Source organism: Copadichromis virginalis, linkage group LG15 (genome assembly GCF_057382275.1).
Source record: "Copadichromis virginalis isolate Kocher_CV1m ecotype Utaka linkage group LG15, C_Virginalis_male_GT1.1, whole genome shotgun sequence".
NCBI lineage: Eukaryota > Metazoa > Chordata > Actinopteri > Cichliformes > Cichlidae > Copadichromis > Copadichromis virginalis.
The window spans coordinates 2,874,725-2,902,620 of record NC_140632.1 but is presented as its reverse complement, the minus strand read 5'-3'; the positions used below and the strand labels follow the sequence as shown (position 1 = coordinate 2,902,620).

At 42.0% G+C, this 27,896-nt stretch overlaps 1 long non-coding RNA gene across 1 annotated transcript; it reads left to right on the top strand.

Annotated features, from left to right (window-relative positions):
* The first annotated feature begins 355 nt into the window (after positions 1-355).
* LOC146691515 (uncharacterized) lies at positions 356-27,896 on the top strand. Its single transcript, XR_014915056.1, has 3 exons — positions 356-533; positions 2,008-2,104; positions 27,671-27,896. It is a non-coding gene; the product is annotated as an uncharacterized LOC146691515 (long non-coding RNA).

The following is a 27,896-nucleotide window of genomic DNA, read 5'->3' as shown; positions in this document are numbered from 1 at the left end:
ACTTATTGTCAGCAGGTTAGATGTGTGACCCTGCCATCTCCTGCAGCTGACAAGAACTGGCTGGACAACAACAAGTGGCAATAAGCGAACATTATGCTAGCTAATGTTGGGCTGAAATCACACTTTCTCTCTGATAAACATTTTGATTAAATTCTCACATTGTATGAGAGTGTATTTGCTAACCCTCAGAATCCAGCAATGTTACATCCACTTCAAAAAAGCTTCACAGCAAACAGCAGCTAACAGAGGCTAACAGCAGCTAACAGAGGCTAACAGCAGCTAAAGGAGGCTAACAGCAGCTAAAGGAGGCTAACAGCAGCTAAAGGAGGCTAACAGCAGCTAAGAGTGGCAAAAACAGCAGTGCTCACTAACAGTTCAGCATATCCTCAACAACTCACCACAGTATCTTTATCACTGATCAGAACTGAGCTTCTCTGACTAACTGACGTGTATCAGACTCCTTTCCCAAAGTTTCACAGCCTCTTTCAGAGTAAATAAAGGTGGACGCTGCTCACCTGGCATTGACGGCTGAGGTAAAAGTGGACTCACAGCCTTCAACAAAAAATGGATCTGACCAGTTTATACTGGTAGCAGTATAAACATGCTGATTGGAACTGGCTGTTATAGGCTGTATTTTGATATAATGTTTTTGATCTCTCTTGACTAAAACCTGTTTGTCCTGTAGCTAGGATTATGCACCTAACTGTGATGGGTAAGAAAACAGACCTCAGATGACTACAGTCTGAAGCTACTGACAGCTAGTGGTAAAAATTGTAACCACCATAACTCTAATTTGAAAGTCCAGGGTGACTGTCAGGCTAACATGTGAAATATTTTTTGGCAATAGTTAAAAATAGCAATATTGTTAAATAATATTGGGTTAAATAAAACCTTTCTATTGAACAAATGAAAAACCTGATGACCGCACTGGCATTGTGACCATAAACTTACAACTGTACACCCGCGCAAACTCACAAACCAAAAGAAGGTGACTGTGGAGTTACTACAGCCTTGAAGTTTAGAAAAGCCACATTCAGTCAAGAGATACTCTGTGAGAAAACCAGCAACACCCAATTCAGAAAAAGTACAAAGATGTAAAAAAAAAAAAAGAATAAAGAGATAATTACAACATCAAAACATCGATTGCTTGGTTTAAAGTGCTCAGGTGTTAAAGTGAAAAATAAATCAGACAAGGCAAATCTTCCACATGAACTATTATCGAACTAATTACAGTGAAAAGAAAACTAAGTCTCAACAGCAGTGGTATAAACACCACACATACACGCACACATATCTTTCAGTTTAGTCTTTCACCTCCTCAAATTCCTTTCTGCAATTGTTATTTGCTATTATTACAAGCAGTTCATTTTATTAACAAACATGCATAAAAGGCTGTAAAAAATACAACTGTTAATTGGAAAATACCTTGCATCGCCCATCGGGCCAATTGTTCACAAATAATATGCACCAATAATTCTTTTTTGAGAGCTAGAATGTAAATGTGCCTGTCTCTAAAGCACTCTGGGTCAACTTCTGTTGTTTAAATGTGCTACAGAATTTAGCACATGAAACAGATGTGACAGTCAACGTATATTTTTTCATTTCCCCCCCAAAATTCAACACAATTCAGTGGATTACATAATAAACAAATTATCAAGCCTATTGCTCTTGTATCGATCCGATACCAATGCCTGCATTGGTATGGACACTATTGATATTTAGATCAATCTGCCCAGCTCTACTTCTTGTGGTGCCGAATTATTCCATAACATGTTTCATATATATGTAAAAAGATGTGCTGTTTAAAAAAAAAAAAAAAAATCTACTTAATGTAAAGAAAATGCTTTCTAAAAGTCTTTTCTGCAGGCTGAAATGTTCACAGATGCATATTTGACACCTCTCCCTGACACTGTGTATTTTTGACTGCTCCATTTTGTTTTTGAGATGTATTTTGCCTCGGTCAGCCTTGGAAATGAAAAGCTGACTGAGTGGCTGTGTATATTACAGGCCTCCAGGTGAATTTGAGAGAGGAGGGAGCAGCAGAGACCAAAAGCAGATGCAGGAAGCAAGACCGTCTGTCTGAGAAAGCGTGAGCAAAAACAAGGTTTTTGTGCTATTATTTGAAGTTTTATTATCAATTAAAGATGTTCTTAGACAAAGGGGAACATTACTTCTAATTCTGCTCTTTAGGTATGGCTCAATGGATTGGCCATGCAGCACGTGTGGACTGTTACGAGTACGCATGCTTCCACTTGGAAAGATTAAAGATTAAATACTAAGAGTTTTTAATCAACTCTGGAAGAAGAGAGCAGTTTGAGAAGTCATAGCCTGTACTATTGGAAGAAAAGATTGATTTGTCGCTTCAATTTACTCTCGGTAATGAAATACGATAAAGACTTTAAAGATCTCATTTTATTGTTGCCAAAGGGCAGAAACAGAGAAGCGAGTGCACTTCGACACTTCATAGCTGCTGTGATCTGCAGTACCTGCATGGCCAAATCCACGCTGCATACATCATCCTGAGCATACAAGGAAAAACAAGATGCATGTCAATGCTCAAAAAGGCTTACTGATGCAATATTGTTCTGTTGGAAAAACACCTGGCGCAATTTCTTCACTCGTCGCCCCAAAGCTCAGCAGTGTTTAAAATCCAGCACACCTTTGATCGGCACGCATGATGGATTTTCTCAGCCCCTCTAAACCGAAAGCGACAATGCATACTAAAAAACCTTGGGGAAATGCTACAAATTAAAAATCGAGTTGGAAAAACAAACACACACACACACAAACGCATGCTTGCATCCTGCATTGCTCTCACGTCGCCTTCTCTCTCGCTGCTGTTGCGAGTTTCTGTTTGCTTTAAACACAGATATCCCTCCAGTCCCTCACGCTGCTGCACACTGTAGCAACTCAAGGCCTGTTGATCAATGCAGCCTTAATTTGAGAGCATGGATTATAATAGAGGCATTAGCGTCCATTGATTGGAGCGCAGAGGGCCAGTTGCAGTATGAACGGAGAGTCGATAGAAACATCACTTACATTGACCAATACTTGCAAAAAGCCCCTCGGGGTGGGGGGATTTAAATGTCAAGAACAAGTTTGATGTGGGGGAGATTTGACCGGGCTCTATATTTGGTTTGTTCAATTTTTTAAAATGTTTTTTTTAATTAGAAGAAGAAGCAAAGTCCTGTGATCACGTCAAATAATTTAAAAGTGTTAGAAAAGCTGCTAAGGGGAAAGAGTTAAATATTTTAGATACTAAAAGTAGCGTTGATGAAGACACTAACTGTTCGTGAACTGGAAGATTGGTGCTGGGCTAGCGTATGGTAATTTAAGGGTACATCTGCAAGGTTAGGAGGAAAATTACAAATTGATTTTGGCGATTTCACAGGGTATTATAAGCTCAACTTGTTGCGTGCATTTAAAGATCCACACCGAGCGATTAGGGAAATGAGAGCACAAGTTCAATGAAAGTAAAAACACTTCATCTTGGAAATGTCTGTGGAATCAGTGCAGGCTTCAAAATGTCTGTTCTAGAACACCATCTAGGTGCTCGGGGCTGTCCACTGCAGGTATTTGTGGGTGATAAAAAAGTGTTTCTACATACTAATAAACATCATGGCTTCTTTATTTTGCATGCAAATTTCAAACACTTTGCTTGTACTGTTACATTCGGTCTGTGAGATAACATACATTTCTCCCCTGTAACATCCCATAATATCCTAACAGAGATAACAGGCAGTCTGGTCAGTAATCGGATTAATGAAGCAATCTGGCAATCAGTATTAATTAACCAAATGAGCCTAAGAATGAGTTTTTGGGGGGAGAAAAAGGCAAAAACAACAATAAGTAGAGCCAATCGTCTTTATCTGTGAGAACCACATTGCTCATCCACACTCTCTGCAGCCAATCATTCGAACCCTAATTAACTCTCTGGAATTGGCTCTGTGTGTGTGTTTTGGCCTAAATGTTCCTTCCCACTATTTACAGTGCAGGAGATTATCTTTTTGGTTGTTGTTGTTGTTGGTTGTTGATAATCTGAGTGTGCTGCAGGGCTAGCAAAAGCATGCCAGGAGCAGCAATATTTCCTCTCTGCTTGCACTTTTATTGGCTGTGCCCGGGTTGACAGAACCTGTCCAACAGTCAGTCACAGAGAGGTGTCCTCTGCTGCTTGTGTCAAACTACACCTAATCCTTTACATTTTGGTGGATAGAATACCTTAAGATGTCCAAATGCTTATAAGCCCAGAGATGGAAAGGTGTTTGACCGTGGAGAGCGTTCACTGTCTGTCTCTTTTGTTGCACAGATTCCCAGCTGATCTACGGTATTGTTGTGCTCTCCATTCCTTTGAAGGCACTATCCTCCTTCCTCCTCCCTCTTCATGCTCCTCTTGTGAAGCATGAAGTAATAGTGGCTCAGTGAAACTGCTGCGCTAGCTCTTTCATCTCCCCATGGAGCATCTGGTTGGTTTGAGCCATGTAGTTGCGAGTACACACACCCCGGGCCCCAGTGTGAAACTTCACCCGCTAACACACTCTGATGGCGTCCTCCGACGGAGCATTTTTCGATTTTCACGGCTTATGCTAAATATGGCTCTCTCGTGCAGCTGGAAGTAGCTGCTGGAGACAGAGAGCGAGCAAGAGTGATGGGAGTGGTGGAGGGCAGGGTTGCAAATGGTGATGTGGGCACATGCAGGGCTTGCAAGAATGAGGGGCATGACAGAAGAGATGAAGGGGTGAATCATGTTGTTGTGTTTTGCAGCAGCTAGGGGTGGGGCAGAGGCTGATTTGGAAGCCCAGAGGGGAAGGGGGTCGGAGAGTGAATGCATTGAGGCTAATGTGGGGACATACGAAGGGGGAATGAGCTGAACAGTAGGCTCAGTCAAGCAGGCAAGTTCACTCATTCAACGTATTCCCACAGAAAGCTAATGTACAAGAGAGGCAGACAGAGTGGGTGGGATAGAGAGAGTTATAAAAACGAGAGAGGAAAGAAGTAGAGAAATATGAGCTTAGGGCATAAGTAGGAGTGTTACATCATGGAATAGTAAAAGATTGGGTCAGGTGGGAGTTTGTCTCCTCTAGGACTGAATTCGAAATCTCTCTGCTGCCTTTTCAGCGTGCAATAACAGCCAGCCCGATAACTCAGAGAGCTTATTATCTCACAGTCCTCCACTGCCAGGTCAAACAACAGTCTGCACCTCTGAGCCCCCAGGATGGAGCACTGCACCACAGGGGACCCAGGGCTGCTGCTCTCCCCCCTGCTGGTGGAACAAACTACACAGTCACCCAGGAGCACTTCCAACTGCGGAGACTTTTAAAATACAGACCTTGAGCCCTTTTGGTTTTAGCCATGTTTTTATTTTTTTAATGATTCATTAGGAAGCAGCTTGCCTCTTTTTGGCTTTGCTTTTAATCTTTGGTCCTGTTGGGGTTTTCCTGCCCCTGCTCACGGTCTTGGAAGAATGATCCAGATGCTCCATTACAATTAAAAGTCACTTACACTAACAATTATTCTCAAATCAGAGCTTTTGGCCACTTGGGGGCAGCGTAAACAAATTGTCAACCTGTCGTCTTTTATATCACTAAACTAAGAATCGGTATTTCTTTGTAGTGATGCTGCTGGTCATCTGCTGAAAGCCTTTATTGCCTTTTTGGTTTGTTTTCAGTTACCTACATTCTGAAAACAAAAAACAACCAGCTTTTCAGATGCTAAATGCTCCTCTATGTTTGCTGTCCAAGCACTGGCTTTTCATTTGGCGTTGCAGAACTATGCAATAGTTACATGCTAAGACCAAGAACAAAAGAACAGCCGGGCTGAACCAAAGCAATAAAATGGTCATCCAATGATGTGAGATGGCTTTTCTATCACGAGCAACCCTTTATACATTTTTATCTTACGCGGTGTGTTTAGGTAAAAAAAAAAGATAAACTCTTGATATTCTCTTCTATCTGCTGTGGCGTTGTTATACAATGTCCCTTGCGGGGTTCCGTAATACTAGACATATATAGAAATAATAATAAAAAATTATATTTATTTATTTCAGTGTAACACATGCTACCTATGCCTGAAACTGTAGTTTATATTTTATTTGAAATGTTTATAACAACAACAACAGCAACAACAACAACAACAACAACAACAACAACAACAACAACAACAACAATAAAAGTGTTACTATAATCATCAACTTTATAAACTTAAGGCAAATAATCACTTCTCTGAAGTGAAATTAAGATTCTAATTGATTCAGGATCAATGTGTGGCATTATTGATCATATATGTAGATCTAAAAATTACTCTCTTTGTCTGAAGACAGATCTCAGAAAAAAAGACTCCTAAAGACACCAGGATACATCAAACTAAACTCAGCTCAAGTTAGCATTCATCACACTCTTGATTATAATAATTGTCTAGTTTAGTTCATTTCCCTTCAAGGTGAATTTTGTAGACATTTCAAACGGCATTAAATGTGAAAACTGAGAAAATATTAATGTTCTGCATTACTCTAAATGGTTATGTGGACATCTTTAGTCTTTATATTACATTAAATTTTTCCCTGGCAGTATTTTCTAAAGCCGGAAATAGAACTGAGAGTTGGTTGGTTGGTCTAGTCCTCCTGTGGGCCTCTTGAATTACAATATTGTGAAAGATTATCGTTGATTTTTTTAGCCAAAAACATCATATTTAGTCTAGAACACAGGTGTTTTTAAAAACATAAAGGGCTGTCAAGTGCATACCATAGACAATAACCTAACCATGGAGGTATGTTGGCCATTAAATGGCCAACAAACAACCTGGCGCACAGTCTGATGTCCAAAAAAAGAGATAATGTCAGGGCTCTGTGTGCGGGCAGGCAGAGATGAGGATCCAAATGCAGGACTCGGAAAACGGAATGTAACTCAAAAACCTCAGCTTTATTGCTGGCAGGAAAACAAACATGAAGGGAGGATGGACCACTGAGACCAAGGACACACAGGCATAATCTGTGGGTACGACGCGACACTGGGCATGGGAAAACACAGGGCTTAAATACACAGGGTAGTAATGAGGAAATGGGCCACAGAAGGGAGACACAGCTGGGAGAGATCAGGGCTAACGAGACATGGGGAACAAAGCTGCACACACTAACATAAGACAAAGACTTTCACAATAAAACAGGAAACATGAATCACAACTCAGAGACATGGACTCAACACAGAGACAGAAAATGAAACATGGAACTGAACTATACATGAAACCACCATTCCTAAAACATGGATAATAGAAACATGAAACTCTAATAATGATAATAATAATAATAAACATCACAACAAGAGAATGAGAAACAATCCAAAACACCAAGATAACTGAAACACAAAGTACCAGAGAAACAAAGAATAATCCATGATGCAAAAGTGAACCAAAACATAATAAACTCCAAATACTGGGTCCAACGGACCCAGAACCGTGACAGATAAAGATGTACGTCTTTCAAAATTCTTCACCCTGTGTGAGTTTTCCAAAAACTACAGTAACCCAAATCCCTGTCTACATGGGAACGTAGCCTAGGTTTAAGTATTCACACTCAGGACATAATTGTTACCTAAATTAGGAAGTTTAGAAAGGTAGCAACAGCTGGTAAACCATCTCCACACAGGAACTCTGGTCTGGATTCATGACGAATGGACCAGTTGACTACATATTAATAAGTTGCTGCCTTGCTCATTAAATGTATTGTTCTTATTTTACAAATATGCAGTGTCAGTTACTGTTTCAAACAAGCAATGTAAGCAAAGATTTTACAATGAACTAAGGTAAAATCATATAGTGTTTTGGGATGTGGTTGCTAGCGTAGCAGAAACAGTGGTTGCTGCTAACGCTATTAAGGTTAGCCAAAAAAAGCCACACATTTCAGTTACATCGGAAACATGATTCTATTAATGGTTTCATATAAAATACTCACAGAATAGTCTGTTCAAGGTTCTGAAGGTTTTCTGGTTTTTAGTCAACTTTTACATTTTTTTTCTTTGCTTTAAACGATTAGCAACTTAGTTGCTAGGAACATCTCTCATCAAAGTTGCGCTTTCTTACATGTTTCCTTTGAATTCTCCAGCTAATTACCCACTTTTTAAAAAAAATATGTGCTCAATCAAACTACTGAACAGCTGGGAGGGTTTAAAAAAAATACTTCATGCCCTGTGTGTCTAATTGGTTATTTATTTTTCATCTGATACACCTCATCATGGTGTGTTTGGCTTCATCTTCTCTATATATTAAAAAAAAGAAATCTTCAGAAAAAAAAAATGATACATTGAAATTTACTGGACTATAAAGGAGCATAAAATGTAATAATTCAAGTGCCACAACTCTGCTTAAAAGAATGTGACTAAGAAGGAAGACTACACAAGCTGTAGTGACAGCCAGACAACCGGCCAGCGTGCCAAACAAGGACAGGATCCCTTGCGAGCTGCTGGCAGGGCTGCTTTGTTGCATCCTCCAACCTGCTCAGGTGTGCTGCATCCTTAACTAGGCCAGCTTCACCCATCGGTTAAATTGGAAAAACTCCAATCAACAACCCTGTGGCCATCACACAAGTAAGCCTAAAAGTTAGACGCAATGGCACCATTGCCTACTTGTCGAAATCAGAGTTAGTGCATTATGAAATGGCTCATTACTAATTTAGCCTGCTTGTTGTTCAATAATTTGTGCTATTCATACACGCGCTTTCTCTATGCACTCAAATTCTTCTGAGCTGCAGACAGCCAAAGTCAAATACTTTATCCACACTGCTGCAGACAAAAGGTTACTCTGATTCTCCCTCTGTCATATCTGCTCACCTCTTTTCTCTCTCACTCCATCTGTCTCCATCTCTCTTCTTCAGTCTCTCTTTTCTTTTTCTCCGGAGAGCTCATTCTTCCCGAGCTTATTTCCCACGAGCCGTCGCTGATTGTATGATTGCAATCACCCCACGCAGCTGCCATGGTGACAGGTAGAGCGTATTCTTGCTCTGAGCGCAAATTTAACACCACATTTGATGACATAAGCAGAATGAGGTGTACCAGGATGTGTCCCTGTATGTGTGGGTGCCTGGTTGTGCAAGTGAGGCTAATTTATCTAACGGACTTATACCCATCACAAAAAGCCACCGGCGTCAGAAAGTCTTGTGACAGTGTGTTGTGTATTTCTCATTTTCTTATTACATCAGAAAATGAGAAATACCAGCAGATAGTGTGAAGTTATATGTCAATTTGTAAGCATTCTCTCCTAAGGGGCATGAGGTTTGTCAGGGAATTAGGGTTTTTATGAGTGTTGTCTGTCTCTACATCTTTGTAGCTTCTATGAAACCTCTCTGAGGGGTGGAGGGTGCCCTTGCTTGTGTCAGAGAAATCTGTTTTGACAGGCTCGGGGTGATGTTTGATGGTAAGGTGCCTTTTCTGTTGGATTTATTTTAGGTATTAGTTCCTCCTACGCCGAGCGGCGCATCGGGCAGCTAGTGATCTCCATCGATGTCGGTCAGCAGCGACTGCTTCAGCTTCGTCCCAGGCAATGTCGACAGTTCTCAGGTCGTCCATAAATGTTCGACGCCATGTGGTCTTTGGTCGGCCTTGCTTTCGCTTGCCAGTTCGTGGACGCCATGTCATGGCAATCTTAGCTGGGCGATGAGGGGGTAGGCGTAAAATATGTCCCGCAAAGCGAAAGCGTCTTTCTGCAACAACATCGGCTAATGGGCGGGTGCCTGCTCTTCGTAGGACCTCCTCATTTGTTATTCGGTCCCGGTAGGAAATTCTCAGGATTCGCCGCAAGCCACGTTGTTGAAGCACGTTCAGGTGTTGAATAGTTGCACTTGTTGAGCGCCAGGTTTCACTAGCGTAAAGTGCAGTAGGGAAGACGATAGAGTTCAGTAGTCTGATCTTGACCCTCACATTCAGGGAAGTCGAGTTCCAAATAGGTTGGAGACGTCGCAGGACACCAACTGCCTTCCCTACTCTGGCGTCGACATCCCGATCAGAGACCCCGTTAGGGTTGCCAACCGTCCCTTAAAATACGGAATCGTCCCGTATTTCGAAACAAAAGTACACGTCCCGTATTGAGCTAATAAGGGACGCACTTTCTCCCGTAATACAGTGAGAATCAAAAGTAGTCTATAACTTTTAATGGAATTAACGCTTTGTTTGAAAACATAATTCCCAGCCCCTCTCCTGCTTTGTGACCAATGAGCTGACAGCACACTTATGAAAATTCGAGTATGACAATTCAGATTACCGCTCATCTCATTGGTCGAGGAAAGGTCGCTTGCGGAGAAAATACCGGAAGACAACAGATGACCACAACAAGAAGCATGGCCAACAGGGAAACAAACGCAGACTCTGCGGTGCAAGTCTCGGATGACAGTACACCTAAAGCTGGGCAAACACTGTGCGATTTTTTTCAGTCACGTTATTCAGCTCCTGCTCAAACTGCACGATTGACTCGCAGGGGTTAGAAGTTGGTAGGTCACGATGTACTCTCACACTGTACCGCCCGATGCTCTGATGCGACCTGAGTGCTCACACTGTGCCTCCATAACATGAAGGTTATAACAGAAAATCTGTCGCTCGCTCTCTCTGTCTTTCACTCACACAGACACACCACCACCATCAACTTTGCTAAATTGCTAATGAAAAACACTGATCAGGCAGCTGTGATTGAGCAGCAGTGTAAATCCAACTGTTTTCACGGTTGTTGTGGTCGTGATAATTTTGTGATGCCACATCGAAAAGGCTCGGATGAGCTTTTCAAAGTTCTACAAGTTGTGCCTCCATCGCTTGTGTCCAGATCACACGCTGCACTGCCGTTTGCGCGCGAGCAGTGTGAGCGGCTGTGGTGAGAACCTCACGAGCGATTGATGATCGGGAGCTGGTCGTGAGGTGTTAATCACTTCTCGTTACCCCACGTATACTACACGATGCACGATGAAGGCCAAAATCGGTCCGATCACTCAAAAAATCGGCTCAAAATGGGCCTAAAACCGCACAGTGTGAGCCCAGCGTTAGGGCAGCAATGTTTGTTCCCCTCAGAGAAAGGGAAGAATGGGAAAAGGAAAACACCTGGCTGGAAAACGTTAATATGGGCATGTGCAGTCAATATCAGCGCTATGTGGCCAGAAGTGTGATAATATAATTTATTTTGTGTAATAAACAACTGCAAGGATAGATGATTACAACAAATAGATGACTAATACATAAAAGTAATACATAGATGAATAATGATGATGAGTTAAGGTGCGTAATCATGGGAACAAGCGGGTTTACAAACGGGAGCAGCTGATTAGCATTAGAAAAGCTGAAATAATACCTCAACTGAAGCCAATTGTACTAAATGCACTAAATGTGCACTGTTACAAGAATGTTTTTCGTTCTATTGTTTTCTATTATTTTAAGTTAAGCAGGACAGAGTGCTTTTAAAGAAAGATTTACTTATATTCTCAAAAGTTAAGCATGACAGGCTTCTGTTTAAGAAAGAGACCTGTTTTACTGTGTTAATGTTGTCATTTTGAGCTAAAAATAAATGGCTAAATGATCATTTGTTTCACATGTGTTCATATCACAAAGAATAGAATATGCATCTACTTAAATCAACTTCAAGTCAAATGGTTAAAAAAATAATTTCACACACAAAAAAAGAGCTAGAAAATTCACCACACTGGGAAGGGTGAAGACAACTGGGTCGCCCGGCCCTGGCCACGAGGTGTCCCTTATTTATTTTTCAGGGAGTTGGCAACCCTAGACCCCGTCATTCGAGATGATGCTGCCAAGATCTTTTCTGTTGGAAAAAAAAAGAAAAAAAAGAAAATTGTTTGGTCTGTGTCATACATGCCTCCCTAACTGGCAGAGTCATCGCGAGCAGAAAAAAAAAATGGTTTGCATTGTGTGACAGTCCTTGAGTAAATTATGGTGAATGTGGGGAGAAATAACACCTGGAAAACCCTATTTCACGGCACATAAAACTGCACATCAAGCAGCTAATTTCCATTCTGAATGTATTCTCTTGCATTTGTCGGCAGAGGCAGAGAAAGCCGGCGCAATATCACAAGTTTAAGGGCTGATGTCACCCAGTTATCCAGTTATGTCTGGCTTTTATATCTGCGCCGCCGCAGTAATGTACAGAAAGCTCCACTATAGCTCACCAGGTTGAGTGGGTGACCCCACAGACTGAAGGGTTAGTGTAGATGCCTGTGTTGTTTCCCTCTTCTTCCCTTGTCAGAAAATTAATAAATAAAAAAATTGTTATTATTAATCTGGTTCTGCTGAAGGTTTCTTTTATTACTGTGCTGGTATCTATCTGATACCGAATAAATACAGGGCTGGTATTTCCAATGCCGATACCACTACCAAAAGCTGTATTTTTAACCCATGTTAGCGGATAGCAGTGTGTCATCATTTATGAGATGACTTTTCATTCATTTTCCAAATTCTGAACACAATTTAATGACCAGTAAATCACTGTTTGTTTACTTTCCACAATAGTCAGGTAACACAGTAAAACACACCTTTCTGCTTTAATGTATTTTTAAACTGCATTTTTTTGAGGTCACTGAGGCAGTTAAACAACTCCTTGGTGTCAGGGTTCTTGGGGTGGATGAGGTCCGCCCTAAGTTCCTAAAAGCTCTGGATGTTGTAGGGCTGTCTTGGTTGGCACACCTCTGCAATTCTGCATGGAGATCAGGGGCGTTACCTCTGGATTGGCAGACCAGGGTGGTGGTTACCATCTTTAAGAAGGGGGACTGGAAGGTGTGTTCCAACTGTAGGGGGATCACACTCCTCATCCTCCCTGGAAAAGTCTACATCAGGGTGCTGGAAAGGAGAGTCCTTTAGTTCGGCTATCAGGGAGGGGCTCACAGTAGAGCCGCTGCTCCTCCACATCGAAAGGAGCCAGTTGAGGTGGTTCAGGCATCTGACAGGATGCCACCTGGGTGCCTCCTGGGTGAGGTGTTCCAGACATGTCCCATTGTGAGGAGGCCCCATGGCATGACAGTGTGTCCAGGACACGCTGGAGAGGTGATATGTCTTGGCTGGCCTGGAAACACCTTGGTGTTACCCCTGACAAGCTGGAGGAGGTGGCCGGGGAGAAGGAGGTCTGGGCTTCTCTGCTTAGGCTGCTGCCCCCATGACTCGGCCCCGGATAAGATGAAGAAAAAGGATGGAACGTAAACATGTCTGTCTCTAAAACATTTTTGGGCAATTTCGTTTGTTTAAATGTGATATAGGCTATAAAAAATAAATGTGACAGTCTACAGATTCAGACATTTTTCATACTACAGATTTAAAAAAAATACTGACATTGGTATCAATACTATCGATATCAGTCTGCCCACCTCTAGTTTCTTCCTGTTAAAGGGCAGTTTGTCCTTACCACTGTAAATCTTAGATATCAGCTTAAATCACTTATTAAGTCATTAATTAGCAACAGGAAACCATCTTTTTAATCCCCATCCCATCTCTTCCCTTTTGGCTTTTCTTACATATACTCCTGATTTTTTTCTAACCTGCAGCTCTCGATCCTTTTCTCTTTTACATTCACACATCATCTCTCCTCTTACTTTGACTTTACTCTGTTCATTTCCTTCTTCCACCTTCATCTTACTCCCCTTTTCCCCCTGCCTGATGATGCTTTCACTCCTCAGGTTCATACTTCATCTCCTCCTTTCTTTCACTCTACCCTGCAATTTGATTTAATTTCCTTCTCTTTCACTTTAATCTTCCCCCCCACTAGTTTTTAATACCCATCTGGATATAAAAAGGACACCACGGAGCATAGCTTCAGCCAGGCTGAAGGAGATGTGCAAATGTGTTTTATTATGAGTAATTTGGTAAATCTACTTGGACACAAATAACAGATGACAGTTATACAGGAAATATAATTAAGAACTTAACTTGACTATTTTAATATTAATAATTCAAGCTTCTTTTGAATTACTTTTAGGGAAAAAATACACTTAACGGCCACTTTATTAGGTATACCTTTCTAGGCAGGTTGAGCCCACTTTTGGAGGCCGTTTGAGAAGAATGAGTTCACCTTTCTGTCATGTTCAAGGAACCAGTTTGAGCTGATCTGATCTGGCATTGTCAGCCACAACACTCAGGTAGGATGTTTTGTTTACAAATGTGGTGTTAATAGCCAAGAATATATCTCGCACACTCTTAAACCACCAGCAGCAGCCCGATGCAAAGATTGAGTCAGACCGTCATGCTGTTTATGTTGTTTATGCCAGATTCTGACCCCTAAATCCAAATGTTGTAGCAGAAAGCAAGACTCATCATACCAGGCAATGTTTTTCTTTTATCATCCATTATATATTTTTTAACTTTATTATTACTTTTATGAACTTGAGCAAACTGTTTCCTGTTTATAACTGACAGGAGTTTCTCATTCTTGATTGGAAGTGGCAGTTTCTGGAATCCATCCTTAATGTTCAAGCCAGACTATAAGAGAGGGCAGCATCAACGCTAACAGCAGGATGTCTCTGTTTGGCAAAAACTAGCCAAACTATTTGCTTAGGGTAGCACATTGTGGTGGATTTAGCGTTCTGGTCGCAGGTTGTTGTGGTCGCAAGTGACTCAATTCAGTTATCAGTACAAACATTTCAGTTGTACAATCTTTCTAATAGCTTATGGTTCTGCCTCCTTGACACTGGCCTTGTAATGTGTAGCAGCCTGTCTTTTAGCTTGGCTGTATAAAATTCAGTTTCATACTGAGCTTTGTTGAGAAGAGTCCTCTGTGAAATGGATTGAATGAACAGACATGTTTGCTGTTGGCTGTTGTTGAGCTGAAAAAAGACACCATATCCACTGTTGCTCTGTGCTTTTCTTCTGTACAGAACCCAAATGAATTTTACTTTTCTTCACAACAAGAAATGCATTCTGAGCCAATAGTGAAATAAGAGTGAGCAGGTGGATGGTGCTGCCGATGTAGGAGCAGGATGCAATAGAAGACCAGTTCAGATATAGGCGACCCTGCTGTAGGGGGCAAATGGTAACAGCTTTAGTGGTATTTTAACTAAATAGTTTTATTGATTCTGAATTTATGTATAAAATAAAATCCCCAGCTGCTGCTGTTAAACTTCTAATTATATGTGGGGATGAATCCAATCTCAAAATGTCAAGTGTTAAGTGTAGAGAAAACAGAAATGTCCAAGGTTTGGTAACACCTCAAATAAGATGAGGTCTGAGTGACTGATACTGCTGTAATCTGATCATATTTTATGGAAGTTGTCTTTTTAAGAAGAGAGCCACTAGGTTAATGAAACACACACACTTATAAGTCCACTGTTTAAAGAAAATCGCTCAAACACCTTGCTCTCTATCAGTTACAGATTATTTTTGCACACATAACTGCTGTTAAAATAATAAAAGAGGCAGTTTTATAACTTCTAGTTCATGGCACTCCCTGCAATGTCAGAATCCTGCTGCATAAATGTTTTGGAGGTGAGAATATTTCAACTGAAAGGTAAATTAATCGCAGTAGAGCACATGCAGCCACACTCTCATTATTGTAGAGCATTCATGGTGTCCACAAAGCGATGCACTACCCTTGATCGGGGAGTTGGCCTAAACCCAAAGGCTCGTTCTCCTGGTATAGCAGTGTCATGAGAAAGCCTTTAAATTTAAACAGTCACTGTATCCAGACCTGATACACTGGGAGTGGACAACAAACAGATGTGGCTATTAATAACTTTTCAGCTTTAGTTATGGCAACAAACAACAGTCACATCGCCTCGGTTATTTTCTCCAGAAGATACAGAAGTCATCAAAGAATGTCTTCATTGACTCTTCGCTAAAATAGTCCCAGTTTGTGCTTCTCCCCTAGCTTAATCTCCATCTATTCTGAATTTGGCTACTCAAAGGAAATTTGATGATCGCTCTGGCAGCTGTGAATGAATTTTGTACTTTCATGTATTATGCTATAGTGCTCTAGTGTGTTTGTCTCATCATGCGTGTGAATTAAAAGCTGATTCTCTCCTTGACTGCCACTAAGAGCCACGTTGTAATGAATGAATGAATGAGAGATTTAAAATCTCTCATTCATTCACTACAACTTGGTTGTAACTGCTGAGCCAGGAGCACGACGGGCATCAGAGGCAAGGAGTGACTGAGCTGGTGAGTGAGGTTGTGGTTCACACAGGTCAAGTCTCCATCTTGCTAAATGAAAGACGCATATGCATAGAGAGGGTGTGTGTCATAAACTGGCTGTGTGGAGGCAGAAGAGGACCCAAACGCAAAACTCACGGAGACAAAAAGCTGAACTCAAAACCACTGCTTTATTGCAGGCTTCACAAAGAAACAGAACTAAACTGGGAATGCTAACTGAGGCCCGAGGGAACACAGAAAAGCACACATGTTCGGGGAGGAGACATTGACGACGCGACACCGAACTGAGGGAGACATGCACATAAATACACAGAGGGTTAACGAGGGAAGTGGGAGCACACGGGAAACACAGCTGACACAGATAATCATAACGAGACACGGCAGGCGTAACACAACACTGACGGGAGACTGTCAAAGTAAAACAGGAAGTACACAGAGGTGCAGACAGGAGGAGAGAGAGAGACAGAAGAGCACAGGCATAGCGGGCTGGGGAAACATGGAATAAAACACAAGGAGGGGAGACAAGGGCTCACAGATATAGAGGGGCACACAGGGGGTAAAAGTCACAAGAGGGAAATCAAATAAGGAACAACTTAACAGAGCAACCCAGGAACCATGGCCTAAATAAAGAACAAAATACAAAAATACATGAAAACTAAGAATGCTGGGCCAACATGGCCCAGGATCATGACAGTGTGATTTACTGGTGTTAATATTTAAAATGTTTATTATTATGTGTTTAGAATATAAATGCTATCTGATAATATTATAATATTGTCTGTTTCTGGTCTCTTTCTCTAACCCATATACTCATTAAAAAGAGACCAAAGTACATATACAAAGCTAAAGATGAATTTATGTGATGACAATACTATTATTTTATTTATTATTTTACAAACTTCCATTGGTATCAAGACATCAATATTTCCGATTCTTTGGAGAACAGTGTTGTAGCAGCCTAATCCCATGTTGCGACAGCCCTGCTCCAGACACTAGTCGATAGGAGAAGAACAATTTAGTTTTGGATTAACAAGAGTTCAAAGAAAACACAAAGTGCTGCTTGGCAGAGCATTGCATGCATGCAGAAAGATGCTTGAAAGTTAAATGTTTGCTAGCTGGTAAGCTTCTTGCAAGCTGTGGGCACTGGCACACACACAGCAACAAGCAAGGAACGGCACGAGCTGTGTCATGTGATTTGATTCTGAGCGACGGATCCTCACAATAAAAACTTTTCACACAGCTTTGCAATACTGAAAGATATTGGAGGTTACCTTACCTGCCCCTAGAGTGAGACGACTACACAGGTGTAGCGAGTTGAAGAAGTTTTGTTTCTCCCTTTTCACAAAACACAATATATCTAAAGCTGGGAGGAAGTCTCAGCATGACCTCTGTGTCATGTCAGTCATTGCTAACACTGGCAGCTAGGACTGTGATATTAAGTGACAGAGACAACCTGCAGTCTCCAAAGGAGTGATCTGCTATATGAAGTCTCTTCTCTCGAGTTTGCCAGGTCCACAAAAGACGGGAGGAGTGAAGGCTGGCGTCGCCCCTGATGATTCTGAAACACGAGCACTCCTGCACCGCTGTGCACTTTGCAAGGCTGTTGCTTTTGTTGAATCGATTTTATTTATTTTTATTATACGTGTGTGTTTAACACCACACGAAAGGCCGAACAAGGAGGGGTCTTTAGTGACCTTTTTGACTTTTTTATTAAAAGATGCAGCGAGACTGTGTTTGCGGTTCTATGAAGCATATTTTTTGATAGAGATGTTCTGCTGTGCCACAAGAATTTTAAATGGCTCAATAACAACCTTGTAAATGTCAAACGTCTTACTCCCATCTTGCTGTTTACCCCCCCCCCTTTTTACACGCTTTCTTCTTCATCCTTCGCTCATGTGTGTGTCTCGCCCATCCTATCCTGTCTTCCTCTCTCTTCTCTAATTGTCCCCTATAGCCGAGGGGACGGAGCCAGACAGGGAGACAATTATACAGAAGTTGCTGTTATGTAATTCATTATCCTGCTCCGTCTTGATTGGCTCACTTGGGTGAAGTAAGGGTAGGAGGGAGGGAAATAAGGCAGTTCATGCATGGCGCACAGAGTTAAAGGACGGCCGGGTAGTGATGTGCCTGGCACAGCATTCTTACATGCCTCAGCGCTTTCCATATATACACATATATAGAGAGATAGAGATTGTTGGAGTTTGGCTTTATCAGGCTGCACTCAGGCCAACTGCCCCTCCTCCTGTTTCCTCTTATCACCACGCCGCTCTGAAGGTCAAATATTACTCCGATGTTTGCTCAAAATGCTCGAATGAACACGCAGGCACAAGTACAAATCTGTCCAATTTATTACAAACCAGAAACACACTTGTTCATTATCCGTATGTCAGGAGTTGTAGATATGCAGAGTCCAGAAGAGCACTGAAGGCAGCTTTTTGGGGCTTACATGTAAATTAAATAACCGTTTCTTCACTCCAACATCATAATGCACGACTTCACAGAGCCTCTATCGCTATCCAGTGACACATTGCTCAATGAAGCTGTTCATTGTGCTTGCAGCAAACATAAAGTTAATCAAATTATGGGTGTTCTTCATTTTTCTAGGACACTTCAAAAGCACCCGTGGTGCCACTTTGGCCATTTCCTTCATACAGAAGACAACAGATGGGACAAAGGAGTCGTTTCATTTCAAGGCTGAGGACAGGGGCTTGATTGTCTCCCAGACAATTTTAGGCTTATTTGTAATTAAAAAAAAAAAGAGAGAGAAAGTGGGAATGACTTTCAAATGCAGCTCTGTATCGTTAGGAAAAAAAGCAGTCTAGTTTCCTCTGCGCTGCTGACTGGATGCCTAACATAATGGACGGACACCTGTTTGAATTAACCAAAACGTTGCAAGGTTGCTCTGACACTATAGGCATTGCATGGTGCATTTAAACAAAGGCTGTCTAAAAGAAATGATGCAGTGATTGAGGAGTGAGAGAAGAAGGGATAAAAGGAACAGGAGAAAGAGATGGAGGAGGGAGAAACAGAACAAGGAAGAGTCACACTGACGGGCGTCTTATAGCAGGGCCGATGTCCTCAACATTGTGCGTCTGTCATAATCTCCCTAATTCACCACTGTATTACATAATGCCAGGCAGGAGGTCTTGTTTTTATATAATAACCATTTACTACAGGAAATGCCCGAGTCAGTGTGTGCTATTTAGTTTTGTATTCGGACTCGAGGAGTAGAGAACGGAACTTGGAACGTATTAAATGACCGTTCCACAAGCAGCACCTACGCAGCGACACTCAGCCTCGATCTCTCACTTCAGGAAATAATCGCTGTGTTTTATTTTACTAACATATTTACTTGAGCATTCCTGTGCACGGACAACTTGACACACAGTGCCGGTGTGTTCAGATTTCCATTATTTCTGTTTCTCCTATGTAATCTGAAACATTTATCCGTGATGCAAGGAGTCATCCCGGCAGCGTAGCTACAGAGATCGGTGCAGACTCAGTAAGTTGTCAGAATTGCTATGACACTTTATACTGACATTCATTGTCCCGACATCATCTTAAAAGCTTTGATAGTACCAGGATCTTTCCCCCTCCTCCATCAGGAGCTTGACATATGCAGTTTTGAGTAAAATACGTTGACATGTATTGGATGGACTGTCTTGAAATTTTTCCAGAGACATTCATGATCCCTTTGGATGAATATATCAACTTTGGAGATCTCAAGGCTTTGACTTTAGACACGTCTGGCATCAGGCAGTGTGAGGGGGCTCTGTGCTTTGGGAGAACATGCACATGCGTATCATCAACAGTGACAAGCAAATTCTTCCCTCATATAAAGGCCTGCATTTCAATCCAAAACCTTTTAAAGATGTTGAAGAGCTGGCCTCATTTGGGGGCAGGGATAGCTCAGTAGGTAAAGTGGTCGCCCCATGATCGGAAGGTCGGCGGTTCGAATCCACTTAACGGCTACCCTGAGGTACCCCTGAGCAAGGTACCGTCCCTACACACTGCTCCCCGGGCGCCTGCTTAGTGGGCTGCCCACTGCTTCACTGAGTGAATGGGTCAAATGCAGAGGAAAAACAAGTAATTTCCCCATGGGGATCAATAAAGTATCCATTATTATTATTATTTGGCAGACTGTATAAACTGTAACAAGATCTGATGTGTGCTGACAAGCCTCTGCTGTGGATGTGGGCTTTGTGCAAAACTACCAGCTGTAAAACCGTTCTGCAAAAAGATGTACCAGGCTACCTTGAAAGAGTACATTAATTTGAGTAGTAAGATGCAACTAATGCAGTCCTGCTGCATCCTCTTTTCCGTAAGCCTTATTTACTGAAAACAATTTATACGAGCGTCTTAATTGCTATTGTATTTTTAAAGGTAAAGCACGTCTCTGGTGTTTTATCTCCAAGTTCCCTGCTAAATCTACAGGCCTGGCTTACATTTTAACACCTAGTGATTATAGCCAAGATGAGATGGCAACTTTTTTTCCTGTCTGGAGCATAGATTGCACATAAAATATGGACGTATAGATGCCTGGATCTTAAAAGTGTAGCCAGTGCTGTGTCTTAAAACTCTTTCCAGTGGTTGTTGGGAGAGGTTTATTTTTATTTTATTTTGTTTTACAAAATACGTTGTGTATGTATTCAAATTGTTATGTATTTATACAATTATAACCTGTTACTATAATGTGCATGACACAGTCATTATAAATAACACGACATGCGGAATCACGATATGCCTGTATGTTGTCAAACAATGGCAGTAAGAAACATAGTTTTAATAGCTCCGAATAGCATTATTTTCACCTTGACACTCAGATTCATCTGTTGAAGATGAAGGAGAGGTCAAAGGTCAAATGCAACATGCTATTTTAAATCTTTATACAGTACTTTCTACATATTGACAACACACGCCACACTTGTAGCAATCATGGCGTCTAAGTTATAAGGCTTTCTGACCATTTTTGACTAATAAATGATTAAACTGACTTTGAAGAGCTTGGTGGAAATAAGCAAAGGTGTAATGGATGGTTACCATGACTCCACTCTACAGCCGTACATGCAAAACTTTTTGTGTTCACAGAAGAAATGATGGCAAGCAATCAAAAATATAAGCTCCTTGGCAGCTGTAATTATCTATGGAGAAGTGACCCTTCTTCTCAGTTTATGATCACAGAAGATACTTTTCTAATAAGTTTACGGTCTTAATCGCTAGTTTTAAATCCCCAACAAAGACCAATTTCCTTTTTATAAATCATGATCACATCCAGACACAAAAACTGACAAAAGACAAGAAGCCAATCCTGCATGAGTGTGCAGTGCTCTCGATTCCTCAGTTAGATCCACCCCTTGCTTGCATAGTCTTGTTTGAAAAATTAAGATACCGATGGACAAACTGATGAACTCATGGCTTCAATATGGGGTCTGCCACACACGAGGTGATGTCATCTTGCTCACGTCAACTTTTAACATACAGCCTATGATCAGGAGCTTGTCAACATCAAACAAAGTGCCCAGAGCTGATCTGTTTGTGCAGTCGACTACAGCAGCTTCACTGTGTACTGTGGGTGGGGGAAATGAATATGTACAAACCATCAGTGGGCTTTGCCAGAATTTGTCTCCTGACACCTTGTGTTTATCTCTTTGAATGCATTACATCTTGTTACTTCAGATAATCAAATTTGAATGTGAGGCGCCGATTAAGCAAAGCTCACACAAATATACACATTGCACTCAAATATTCACGCACACACACACACACACACACGCGTGCATTTATTCTTGACCGTTTGAATTGCACCATTATGGTGATTGCAGTTTACATCCATCTTCTCTTTCTCTAGACAGCCACAGTCAAACCTAATGAGCTTTGCTCAGACGGAGCTCGTGGCTCTATTCAGGTTGTGCAAAATGTGTGGAACCTAATCCTTTCTTACGCAGATCACTAACTTACACTGATCAGCTAATAACTCTGCCAACTCTCTCATTAACCACTCTCAGTGACTCTGGTCCGGCGCCCATGAACTCACAGACCTGGCACACACACGTTTTTCCTCTCTCTTCCATACATGTAACAGTGCTGGGTGATAGCAAGCAGAGAGCTATATTTTAGGGTGCAGTTAATCCTTTACATACATAATGCAAACCAAAGACATTTTTATCACTACACCTGTAAGGCCTGGAAGCCTTCTCGATTTTAAGCCACTTCGATTTGGTCAGAAATGATCCAAATGTAAATCTGAGTGAGAGCTTACTGCAGCATCAATGACACATCTTTAAACATTTTCAAATGTTGAACAAAGTTTTAGGCACAATGGTTACTGTCAAAGGCCTCTTCATAATGTATTTATGGTACTAAGTATGCAAAATGGATAACTGTTGGCATTCTTATCCGAGGTTTGGATCATCATTAGGGCACTGCATCATTTAGCGCTGTTGCATTGGCTCAAGAAGGTCCTGGCTTCTGTGTGAAGTTCACATGTTTTCCCCACATCTGCTTGGGTTCCCCCGAGTACTCCGGCTTCCTCCCAAAGACATGCAATTATTTGGTTTACGGTAACTGGTGATTCTAAATTGGACATAGGTGAGAATACGAGTGTGAATGGTTGACAGAGAAACATTCAACCAAGGTAACCTTTCCAGGGTGTACCCCACCTCTTGCCCTATGGTAGCTGTGATCGCCTCTAGATCCTCTTGTGATCCTGCGTCAGATAAGTGAAAGAAAATGAATGGATGGATGGGTCAGCATTAATGAACGACTGCTACTTTGGAACCTTAGAGAAAATATATCTACATACAAACATATGTGCACATGGAGAGATGACACAGCTAGCTTTTAACATGGCGTCCTACAGCTCTTTGTAACCAGTGCCAGTATAGTGTCACTGATTTATTATATATTTGTGATAAAGAATGCAATGTTGGGGCCAGTATGTAATGCTGTCTTTAACTTCCAAACCTAATGAATTATGCAGGCTGTGGCTTAAAAGTAGCCTGAACAGTAATGTAATATACATATATACATATATACATATAAAAAAAAAAAACACCCAGCTCGCCCCTGCGGGCGGTTTATCCTTCAAGCTCGGGTCCTCTACCAGAGGCCTGGGAGCTTGAGGGTCCTGCGCAGTATCTTAGCTGTTCCCAGGACTGCGCCCTTCTGGACAGAGATCTCCGATGTTGTTCCCGGGATCTGCTGGAGCCACTCGCCTAGCTTGGGAGTCACCGCACCTAGTGCTCCGATTACCACGGGGACAACTGTTACCTTCACCCTCCACATCCTCTCGAGCTCTTTTCTGAGCCCTTGGTATTTCTCCAGCTTCTCGTGTTCCTTCTTCCTGATGTTGCTGTCATTCGGAACCGCTGCATCGATCACTACGGCCGTCTTCTTCTGTTTGTCTACCACCACTATGTCCGGTTGGTTAGCCACCACCATTTTGTCCGTCTGTATCTGGAAGTCCCACAGGATCTTAGCTCGGTCATTCTCCACCACCCTTGGGGGCATCTCCCATTTTGACCTCGGGACTTCCAGGTTATACTCGGCACAGATGTTCCTGTACACTATGCCGGCCACTTGGTTATGGCGTTCCATGTATGCCTTGCCTGCTAGCATCTTGCACCCTGCTGTTATGTGCTGGATTGTCTCTGGGGCATCTTTACACAGCCTGCACCTGGGGTCTTGCCTGGTGTGATAGACCCCAGCCTCTATGGATCTTGTGCTCAGAGCTTGTTCTTGTGCTGCCATGATTAGTGCCTCTGTGCTGTCTTTCAGTCCAGCTTTGTCCAGCCACTGGTAAGATTTCTGGATATCAGCCACCTCCTCTATCTGCCGGTGGTACATACCGTGCAGGGGCCTGTCCTTCCATGATGGTTCCTCGTTTCCCTCCTCTTTCTTGGGTTTCTGCTGCCTGAGGTATTCACTGAGCACTCGGTCAGTTGGGGCCATCTTCCCAATGTATTCTTGGATGTTCCTTGTCTCATCCTGGACTGTGGTGCTGACACTCACCAGTCCCCGGCCCCCTTCCTTCCGCTTAGCGTACAGCCTCAGGGTGCTGGACTTGGGGTGAAACCCTCCATGCATCGAAAGGAGCTTTCTTGTCTTTATGTCAGTGGCTTCTATCTCCTCCTTTGGCCAGCCTATTACCCCAATATATATATATATATATATATATATATATATATATATATATATATATATATATATATATATATATATATATATATATATATATATGCGCATATATATATATATATATAATATATATTATATATATATATTATACATATATATATATATGCGCATATATATATATATCCTACCAGTGGCTGGACAAAGCTGGACTGAAAGACAGCACAGAGGCACTAATCATGGCAGCACAAGAACAAGCTCTGAGTACAAGATCCATAGAGGCTGGGGTCTATCACACCAGGCAAGACCCCAGGTGCAGGCTGTGTAAAGATGCCCCAGAAACAATCCAGCACATAACAGCAGGGTGCAAGATGCTAGCAGGCAAGGCATACATGGAACGCCATAACCAAGTGGCCGGCATAGTGTACAGGAACATCTGTGCCGAGTATAACCTGGAAGTCCCGAGGTCAAAATGGGAGATGCCCCCAAGGGTGGTGGAGAATGACCGAGCTAAGATCCTGTGGGACTTCCAGATACAGACGGACAAAATGGTGGTGGCTAACCAACCGGATATAGTGGTGGTAGACAAACAGAAGAAGACGGCCGTAGTGATCGATGCAGCGGTTCCGAATGACAGCAATATCAGGAAGAAGGAACACGAGAAGCTGGAGAAATACCAAGGGCTCAGAGAAGAGCTCGAGAGGATGTGGAGGGTGAAGGTAACAGTTGTCCCCGTGGTAATCGGAGCACTAGGTGCGGTGACTCCCAAGCTAGGCGAGTGGCTCCAGCAGATCCCGGGAACAACATCGGAGATCTCTGTCCAGAAGAGCGCAGTCCTGGGAACAGCTAAGATACTGCGCAGGACCCTCAAGCTCCCAGGCCTCTGGTAGAGGACCCGAGCTTGAAGGATTGACCGCCCACAGGGGCGAGCTGGTTGTTATATATATATGTATATAAAAAAACCTAATGTTATTGATTTACCACACTGTGTATGTGTGCAAACTTGAACAGAATAGCAATGACTGCTGAGATGTCAGTAGTTTTCCCTCACAGTGACACCTGGAACTGAAATGACAGTGAGGTTGGAGAGCTGTTTACTACTCACATCAAGACAAATGCAGTTCTTCACTTTAAGACTGTGGCCGTTTCCTTGTCATTCAACACAGTGGGTGTGACTTCAGAGAACAGAAATATGTTAATTTTCTAATGATATCATATATGACTGTAATGAACTAATCTGTCAAACGTGTGTTGCTCCTATCTGCCAATCGTCTTTCATCAAATGAAGTGTTTGGTAGGTGGTTATGTTGGTAATCTTTATAGCTATTTTAATAGCTCCCATTATTCCCCCGTTCCACTGCTTTCACAGTGATTCAAAACCTGCTGACAGCAGCAGCTGCCTGGGAAGCAGCAACTGGCGTACTCATTATTTCACAATCAGGAGTCTTTTATTTACCTCCATTCCCTCTCATGGTCTCTATGGGAGCTAATGGGAGGAGGAAATGTTTTTCTTATTAAAATGAGACCAAGATGGGATGAACTGACTGGCAGTGAAGAACTTGAGGTGTGGCTTCCGAGAGAAATCTAACACTGGTCGTTTTGTAAATAATAGCAAATTTTTTTTGAGTTATAGTAGAAATTGTTTAAGTTGTTGCAAATTAAGACTGTTATCTTAAGATTGTACATACTGAAAAGTTGGAATAAAGTAATGAACCTGACTATGAAGCTGGAGAAGTTAAGGGTTTAAATTCCACCTTCAGAATAACTAAAGTGATCTGTCAAGAAGTCTAAGGAGCTTAAAAAGAAAAGCGTCTGGACTTCTTTAAGTTGCTTGAAGATGTTTCACCTCTCATCTGAGAAGCTTCTTCAGTTCTAGGGTCAAATGTTGGGACTCCCCACCATAGCTTCTCAGATGAGTGGTGAAACGTCTTCATGAAACTTAAAGAAGTCCAGACGCTTTTCTTTCCAAGCTCCTTAGACTACGATGACCTGGATGACTGAGAACCTTCACAGACATCTGTCAAGAAGCCAATCTTAAGGAGGAGGAACGGGGAGAAAAAGCTGAAGTATGCCAACTTAAACAAGAACTGGACTTAAAATCAGTGGCAACCGATTGAAATTTCTGGTTTAAGGTAGTGTCAATATCTATGGAGGGGGTCAAGAGAGAAGTGCAACGGTGAGTGTCTACAGCCTCTAAAGCACGGTGGAGGCTCAGTCACGATTTGGGGCAACATCTCAGCCAGTGGAATTGTGAACACAGATAATTACACTCAGATCACCATCTGACATCTTAATTTTTCAACACGACATTGCTGTAGTTCCATTTATTTTTGCACACATTTCAATAAATCACTGCTTGTATTTTCCAGACTTTGCAAACTGTTGTATAACTCATGTTTCAGCTATACAAACAAGGAAAAAATAAAAATGAAAGAAAATGTTGCAGAAAGCATGAATGACTCTATCTACCTGTGAACTCAGAAAGTACCCCTACATCCTACTACTTTACTTACAAGCTTTCTATTTGCATGTGTTTTAAGGTAAGTGAATAAGCTTTAATTTTATGGGGTGTGCATGCTGCAGTAACCAGAAAGAACCGGTAAACTGTCATTATGGATCTGAACGTCTTATTTCCTAAATCTATCTTTTAATCTTCTCCATGTAGAGATAGATGACTGCATCACTTTAGAAACAGAACCTGTTGCATACTACTGTCCTTTGTTATCTGTGGTGCATGTCAGACTAATTATGAGAATAAATTGTGCAGCCTGGTTTATTTTAAAAAAACTGGCCTGCAAGAAGAAAACGTGTCTTCCTTGCTGAATAATGCACAGCGTTAAAAAAAGAAATCCATATGATCCTTGTAGGAAAAATGGGTCCTTGTAACATTTAATTATTAGAAATTGCTGAGTAGAAAGGTTTTGTAATAATAGCCCTTCAGAGAAATACATAAGCATTTATCCTGTAAGGGAGAAGGCCTTTGGTTGTTTGGTTTGTAATTAAGGACGGTACAGCTCCTGCAGCTAAACAGCTCTCTCCTCCTCTTCCTCCTCCTCCTCTCTTCCTCCCCTCTTGTCGGGAGCAGTGTTCAGTGTAATCTCTGGCCTTAATAAACACATGAAGATACATGTGTGTGCACACACCAACACACTGACACACACATATTCTCTGTGAAATCCCTTTAGCTGGAAGAGCACGCTGTCTTAACAGTGGAGGCCTTCACCACGCGCGGCAGTGGCTATATATAGAAGTCATCATAGTCGGCTTTCAGGCCCCCTCATCTATTTCCCCTCTTCTTCTTTTCTGTATTAACCGCACCACTGGTTTTCTTTTCCTAAAGTGCTTTCTAGCCGGACAGCCCATCCTCACTGCTGTCCTTGAAAAGGTTGCACACATGTTTCATTCTTCTCCATTTTGACTGTCTCCTGCAGAGAAATCGGCGAAGGGCGACGGCAGAAGAGACGGAGAGCGGGAGACAGTCCCTTCTGATTGAGAATGATTAAAAGCAGCGGGATGTCACACCCTGCTGGTGCTGATGACACGACAAAATTACAGTGTGTTAAAGACAGTAAGCTGAGGAGGACGCCCGGAGCAGGAGGGAGAAAACGCTGGGAACGAAATTGCGATCCAAAATCAGTTTTGACAAATTGATGTTGA